The 7,500-nt window shown below is 44.8% G+C and overlaps 1 protein-coding gene across 3 annotated transcripts in view; it reads left to right on the top strand.

The window, feature by feature from the left end:
- Window positions 1-7,500, top strand: part of plxnb3 (plexin B3) — a 131,500-nt gene that overhangs the window by 41,105 nt on the left and 82,895 nt on the right. Inside the window, exon 1 of one of the 3 annotated variants that reach the window (XM_072681387.1) lies at window positions 219-475. The exons of the other annotated variants lie outside the window; for them this stretch is intronic. The gene's annotated coding sequence lies outside the window, so the exon portion shown is untranslated. Of the gene's footprint in view, window positions 1-218; window positions 476-7,500 lie in introns of those variants that run through there. 3 annotated transcript variants of the gene reach the window in all.

The raw sequence follows: 7,500 nt of genomic DNA, 5'->3' as shown, positions 1-7,500 counted from the left end.
AAACGTGTAAAATTAATAAATAATAATATAATTGTATAAATATACTGATATTAAGTTGTTGTTTAATGAAGCGGAAGTTCAGCAACGTTCATTCTTCGAATATGCAAATAAGGCCACACCCCTTTCACCGAGGTTCCGTTGTAATTTGACCGTTGAAAAGAGGCCCCGCCCACTCGCACGAGGGCTCAGCTCTCGCAGCTCTCGTTAATCTCAGCTGCTCGCGAGCAGGGTGACACACATTCACGTTCGCACGCTCACACACTCACACACACTCTCTCACACACACTCACACACACTCGTACACAGAGCCGTCATGGGGTTGGTGGTGTGTGCGGGGTAGCGGCGGGGTGGCGCGGGGTGGCTTCAGCTGTTTGTTGTCGTTTTGAAAGCAGGAGAAGTCCGGCCGTCCCCCTCAGACCCCCCCCCCCGCCCCCCTCCCGCTACGGGGGAATGAACCTCGGAGCCGCGGACTGAAGTAAGTGTAAGCTGAGTGTGTGTGTGTGTGTGTGTGTGTGTGTGTGTGTGTGAGTTCTGCGTAACGAGCAGCTCCACGAAACTCTCCCAGAGGTTAATCAGTAACGCTGAGTTCACTTAGCAGCTGAGTGAGTGTGTGTGTGTGTGAGAGTGTGTCTCTTTCTCTTTAGTCTTTTCTTGTACACTGTCACTATCTCTCTCTCTCTCTCTCTCTCTCTCTCTCTCTCTCTCTCTGTGTTTATCTCTCTCTCTCTCTCTCTCTCTCTCTCTCTCTCTCTGTGTTTATCTCTCTCTCTCTCTCTCTCTCTGTTTATCTGTCTCTCTCTCTCTCTCTCTCTGTCTCTCTCTGTGTTTATCTCTCTCTCTCTCTCTCTCTCTGTTTATCTGTCTCTCTCTCTCTCTCTCTCTCTCTCTCTGTCTCTCTCTGTGTTTATCTCTCTCTCTCTCTCTCTCTCTGTTTATCTGTCTCTCTCTCTCTCTCTCTCTCTCTCTCTCCCTCTCTCTCTCTCTCTCTCTCTGTCTCTCTCTGTGTTTATCTCTCTCTCTCTCTCTCTCTCTCTCTCTCTCTCTCTCTGTCTCTCTCTGTGTTTATCTCTCTCTCTCTCTCTCTCTCTCTCTCTCTGTTTATCTCTCTCTCTCTCTCTCTCTCTGTCTCTCTCTGTGTTTATCTCTCTCTCTCTCTCTCTCTCTGTTTATCTCTCTCTCTCTCTCTCTCTGTTTATCTGTCTCTCTCTCTCTCTCTCTCTCTCTCAGTGTCTCTCTCTCTCTCTCTCTCTCTCAGTGTCTCTCTCTCTCTCTCTCTCTCTCTCTCTCTCTCTCTCTCTCTGTGTTTATCTGTCTCTCTCTCTCTCTCTCTCTCTCTGTTTATCTCTCTCTCTCTCTCTCTCTCTGTTTATCTGTCTCTCTCTCTCTCTCTCTCTCAGTGTCTCTCTCTCTCTCTCTCTCTCTCTCTCTCTCTCTCTCTGTGTTTATCTGTCTCTCTCTCTCTGTCTCTCTCTCTCAGTGTCTCTCTCTCTCTCTCTCTCTCTGTGTTTATCTCTCTCTCTCTCTTTCTCTCTGTCTCTCTCTCTCTCTCTGTCTCTCTCTCTCTCTCTCTCTCTCTCTGTCTCTCTCTCTCTCTCTCTCTCTCTCTCTCTCTCTCTCTGTGTTTATCTCTCTCTCTCTCTCTCTCTCTCTCTCTCTCTCTGTTTATCTGTCTCTCTCTCTCTCTCTCTCTCATATTATCTCTCTCTCTTTCCTTCTCTGACTTTGTCCATTCTTTCTAGGTCTTTTATTGTGTCGCTGGGCTCTCTGACCAGGGCCGCTTGTGTGTGTGTGTGTGTGTGTGTGTGTGTAAAGCTATTGTATCGCGTCCTGCTGGCTCTGCCTGTTCAGGTGTGCCCCGCTCCTAAAGCAGAGTGACTGAAGCCTGGACGAGGGCTCTGAAGAGAGACATCCATGTTTTTCATGCTCTAACATCCCTTCAGTGTGTGTGTGTGTGTGTGTGTGTGTGTGTGTGTGTGTGTGTGTGTGTGTGTTTTTCCCCCACTTTAGAGACGAAGGCATGAAAAGGCCGCTAATTGAAGAGCCTCTCAGTGAAGTGAGGGGTGTAAATAGTGGAGCGGGGCGGATGGTGTTGGGCTTTTCTTTGTGTTGCTTCCTATGAGTTTCATGTCAGAACAGAAGAAATACAGCAGGCTGAGTTGAACCTGAGCTGAGGGGCAGTGAGTGGGTGGAAGCGGTGGAGACGTGTTGATGGTTGAGAATAGATAACGTGGACGGGTTGCTGCCTGTTGGAAGGTGTTTGTTAGGGTGTTGTGGTCTGGGGTTAAAGGGATACTACACGTGTATTAGAAGTCAATGGGCAGCTGCTTTGGGGTTTTCATTGTTATTGTGAGTTATTGTCTGTGGTAATCGGCCGTTTGAACAGGTGCAGTGGGTTAAAGATTAGGTTAGAAAACACTGTGTTCCTTTAAAGGGCCAGTATCATAAAAAGTCACGAAAACATCTTTTATAGAAATAGTAAAGTTTTAAAGAGGTTTGGTTCCTCAAAACAAGAGCATACAGCTCCCGTTGTTGATTTCCAGAGCCTGTAAAATAAAAATACAGCTGTTTCTTATGATTTCTGGAGCCTGTAAACAAAGATACAGCTGTTTGGGTTGATTTCTGGAGCCTGTAAACAAAGATACAGCTGTTTGGGTTGATTTCTGGAGCCTGTAAAATAAAAATACAGCTGTTTCTTATGATTTCTGGAGCCTGTAAACAAAGATACAGCTGTTTGGGTTGATTTCTGGAGCCTGTAAACAAAGATACAGCTGTTTGGGTTGATTTCCGGAGCCTGTAAACAAAGATACAGCTGTTTGGGTTGATTTCTGGAGCCTGTAAACAAAGATACAGCTGTTTGGGTTGATTTCCGGAGCCTGTAAACAAAGATACAGCTGTTTGGGTTGATTTCTGGAAACTGTAAACCAAAGATACAGCTGTTGGGTTGATTTCTGGAGCCTGTAAACCAAAGATACAGCTGTTGGGTTGATTTCTGGAGCCTGTAAACCAAAGATACAGCTGGTTGGGTTGATTTCTGGAGCCTGTAAATGAAACGTACAGCTGGTTGGGTTGATTTCTGGAGCCTGTAAACAAAGATACAGCTGTTTGGGTTGATTTCTGGAGCCTGTAAACAAAGATACAGCTGTTTGGGTTGATTTCCGGAGCCTGTAAACAAAGATACAGCTGTTTGGGTTGATTTCTGGAGCCTGTAAACAAAGATACAGCTGTTTGGGTTGATTTCCGGAGCCTGTAAACAAAGATACAGCTGTTTGGGTTGATTTCTGGAGCCTGTAAACCAAAGATACAGCTGTTTGGGTTGATTTCTGGAGCCTGTAAACCAAAGATACAGCTGTTTGGGTTGATTTCTGGAGCCTGTAAACCAAAGATACAGCTGGTTGGGTTGATTTCTGGAGCCTGTAAATGAAACACACAGCTGGTTGGGTTGATTTCCGGAGCCTGTAAACAAAGATACAGCTGGTTGGGTTGATTTCTGGAGCCTGTAAACAAAGATACAGCTGTTGGGTTGATTTCTGGAGCCTGTAAACAAAGATACAGCTGTTTGGGTTGATTTCTGGAGCCTGTAAACCAAAGATACAGCTGTTTCTGTTAATTTCTTGAGCCTGTAAATGAAACACACAGCTGTTTGGGTTGATTTCCGGAGCCTGTAAACAAAGATACAGCTGTTTGGGTTGATTTCTGGAGCCTGTAAACAAAGATACAGCTGTTTGGGTTGATTTCCGGAGCCTGTAAACAAAGATACAGCTGTTTGGGTTGATTTCCAGAGCCTGTAAACAAAGATACAGCTGTTTGGGTTGATTTCCAGAGCCTGTAAATGAAACGTACAGCTGGTTGGGTTGATTTCCAGAGCCTGTAAATGAAACGTACAGCTGGTTGGGTTGATTTCCAGAGCCTGTAAACAAAGATACAGCTGGTTGGGTTGATTTCTGGAGCCTGTAAACAAAGATACAGCTGGTTGGGTTGATTTCTGGAGCCTGTAAACCAAAGATACAGCTGTTGGGTTGATTTCTGGAGCCTGTAAACCAAAGATACAGCTGTTGGGTTGATTTCTGGAGCCTGTAAATGAAACGTACAGCTGGTTGGGTTGATTTCTGGAGCCTGTAAACCAAAGATACAGCTGTTGGGTTGATTTCTAGAGCCTGTAAACCAAAGATACAGCTGTTGGGTTGATTTCTGGAGCCTGTAAACAAAGATACAGCTGTTTGGGTTGATTTCCGGAGCCTGTAAATGAAACACACAGCTGTTGGGTTGATTTCTGGAGCCTGTAAATGAAACACACAGCTGTTGGGTTGATTTCTGGAGCCTGTAAACAAAGATACAGTTGTTGGGTTGATTTCTGGAGCCTGTAAACAAAGATACAGCTGGTTGGGTTGATTTCTGGAGCCTGTAAACAAAGATACAGCTGGTTGGGTTGATTTCTGGAGCCTGTAGTTACAGTTACAGTTAATTTCTGGATCCCACTCTGAACACAGATTGCTTTTCTATTGCTTTTCTAAAACCCCCAAAAAATAAATAAACAGAACTACAACTTTTGTAGCTGCTGTTTGGATCCTGTAAACACAAATACAGCTGTCAGTTACATGTATAGATTCCAAAAATAAAACTGAAGCTGTTTCAGCTGTTTTAGCTGCTCTCCAGGTTCCCAAAACAAAAGCAGCTGTTTTGGTTACTGTCTTGATCTTGAAATATCTAGCTGTGTCAGTTGATTTCCTGACTCCCTGTCAAAATGCAGATGTTTCAGGTGATTTCTGAATCCTGGAAATAAATATACAGCTGGCTTTTGCTTGTGTTCGGATACTAAAATGATCCAGTGATGTCTGAATTTAGTGCAAAAGATGTGTAAAATGGCAAGAAATCTACCCTGGAATTTTCTCAGAGGAGGAGGGAGAACAGTACACTTGGCTTTTCGGATTCCTTAAACAAAAATATAGTAAAAATCGTTTATATTGTTTATTTGTCTTGCCATAGCTGTGATTTCTTGACCTCTCCACATGTTTTAGTTACTTTCTGATTTCCTGAAACAAAACTATAGCTTTTGATTTTCTGATTTCAGAAACAGAAACCCGGACTTTTTTGTCTCCTGAATTTAAAATTACAGCCGTTTTTACTTGTTTTCTTGGTTCTTAAATAATCAGATCGCTGCTGAGTTCATTGAAAAACAGCATAAACCCACACGTCTGAGGTCATCAGGGACATCGGGGACAAATGCAAAACCTCAAATGTAGGAAACTGGACCTTTAATGTATTTCTAGTCGCATGGTTTTCATTTCCGACAGTGTTCGGTCCCTTCCTGAGTGGAATTTGTAAGCAGGTGCAGCCAATCAGCTCAGGCGCTCCCTAACACTGCAATTACGCTGAGCCGTAATCCGGCGAGGATCCACGAGCAGCAGTAATGTGTTGTGCGCGGTGCTTCTTCTCTGAATGCATTAGGAGCTAATCAGAGGATAACCAGATATTTAATTGCACATGTATTCAGTCCTGTATCCCGGCGCGCGTCTCTGTAAGCGCCGCTGGTTATTGTATTAGACCCGTGGGAGGTGTGGCCGCCCTGTCATTCGCACAGCCCAGCCAGAATAGCAATTCACTGTGAAGCCTGAGTCAGACCTGCGAAACGGTCTGAGCATATGCGCCGCCACGCGTTTGTATTGTTATCTTTCTGAGGACTTCCATCGTACTGTTAACAATAGGAACGCTGAAACTGACCCTAACCCTAAACACCGTTTAACTCCAAATGTTCACATCTATACCATCCCTGATGTACTATCGCTATGAGGACATTAGGTCCTTAAAAAGAGCTAAATACAAACATACACTCTCTCACACACTCTTTCTCTTAGTCTCACTCTCTTGCTCTTTTTAATACAGATGTTTTACTTGCTATCGTTATAAGGACATTAGGTCCTCACAAAGAGCTAAATACAAACATACACTCTCACACTCTCTCTCAGTCTCACTCTATGGTCCTCACAAAGGGCTGAATACGAACATATGTACTTTTACATACAAACACACTTTCAGTCTATCTCATGCTCTCGCTCTCTTACATACAGCTGTTTTACTTGCTATCGTTATGAGGATGTTAGGCCCTCACAAAGGGCTGAATACGGACACGCACTCTCACACACTTTCTATCTGTCTTCCTCTCTCGCTCTCTTTAATCCAGCTGTTTACCTTCCTATCATAATGTGGACCTTATGTCCTCACAAAGAGCTTAGTACAAACATACTCTCACACACACACTCTTTCTCTCAGTCTTACTCTGTTTAATACAGATGTTTTACCAGCTATTGATATGAGAACGTTAGGTCCTCACAAAGGGCTGAATACGGACCCACACTCTCACACACTTTCTATCCGTCTTACTTTCTTGCTCTCTTTGATCCAGCTGTTTTACTTAAACGTAATGAGGACATTGGGTCCTCACAAAGTGCTTAATACCAACACACTCTCACACTCTTTCTCTCTCTGTGTCTCACTCTCTCGCTCTCTTGCCCTCGCCCACACACAGTATTCCCCTCTCTCTCACCCACGCGAGTACAGTCACACACCCGCACACACATACATATGCCAGCGCACACACACACACACGCAGTCCCCCCGCTCGCTGTCTCGTTATCACTCCATTGTCTCTCATCTAAACGCCCCCTCCCCTCCTCTCCCGTCTCCGTCCTCGGGAACGCTGGCTTTTTTCACTTTGCGTTCAGATACACGTGGGTGTAGCTGCTACTTCTGTTGACATTCCCTCTTTTTTATTGTTCCGCATGAGCCCTGGACCCTCAAACACCCCCTCCTCCAATCCCAACCCCCCCCACACACACACACACACCCTGCTTCTTTTGTTCTCTTAATTTGAGAAATTTCATTCCCTCTGCGTATTTACACTTTCGCTCTCTCTCTTCAAAGGGCCGCGTCGACTTGTAAAGCGCGCAGCTCATAAACGCGCCGGGGAGCGCTCAGCCCCGAACGCCGCTTCAGACCGGCTCCAAACCTCAGCCTGGTGCGAACACAAACCCATACAGCTGTTTTACTTGTTTAGACATAAAAGCATCCATTACAGGAGGAGTGAACAGTGCCTACCAGACAGCCACAGCCTCCGCCACAGCCCAGAATGCAGCGGTTTCAGCTGCTTTCTGGATCAGCAAACACAGAAGTGCAGATGTTCCGCTTGCTGTCCGGATCCTCAGAGCAGATGTTTATGTCTGAATCCCAAAACCAAAAAGATTAAGCTGTCTTTCTTGCTTTCTAGGGCCCTTAAACAGAAATATGGTTGCTTTAGCTGCTTTGTGGATCACTGAACAAAAAATCCAGCTGTTTTAGTTGCTTTCTGGATCCTGAACACAAACATACAGATGTGTCAGTCGTTTTACGGATCCCTCTACAACAGATTTTTATGTCTGTATCTAAAAACCAAAAAATGCAGCTGTCTTTCTTGCTTTCTAGAGCCCTTAAGCAAACATATGGTTGCTTTAGCAGCTTCAGAGTCTC

Source organism: Salminus brasiliensis, chromosome 6 (genome assembly GCF_030463535.1).
Source record: "Salminus brasiliensis chromosome 6, fSalBra1.hap2, whole genome shotgun sequence".
Taxonomy (NCBI): domain Eukaryota; kingdom Metazoa; phylum Chordata; class Actinopteri; order Characiformes; family Bryconidae; genus Salminus; species Salminus brasiliensis.
The sequence above is the reverse complement of the archived record's forward strand: the minus strand, read 5'-3'. Positions and strand labels throughout refer to the sequence as shown.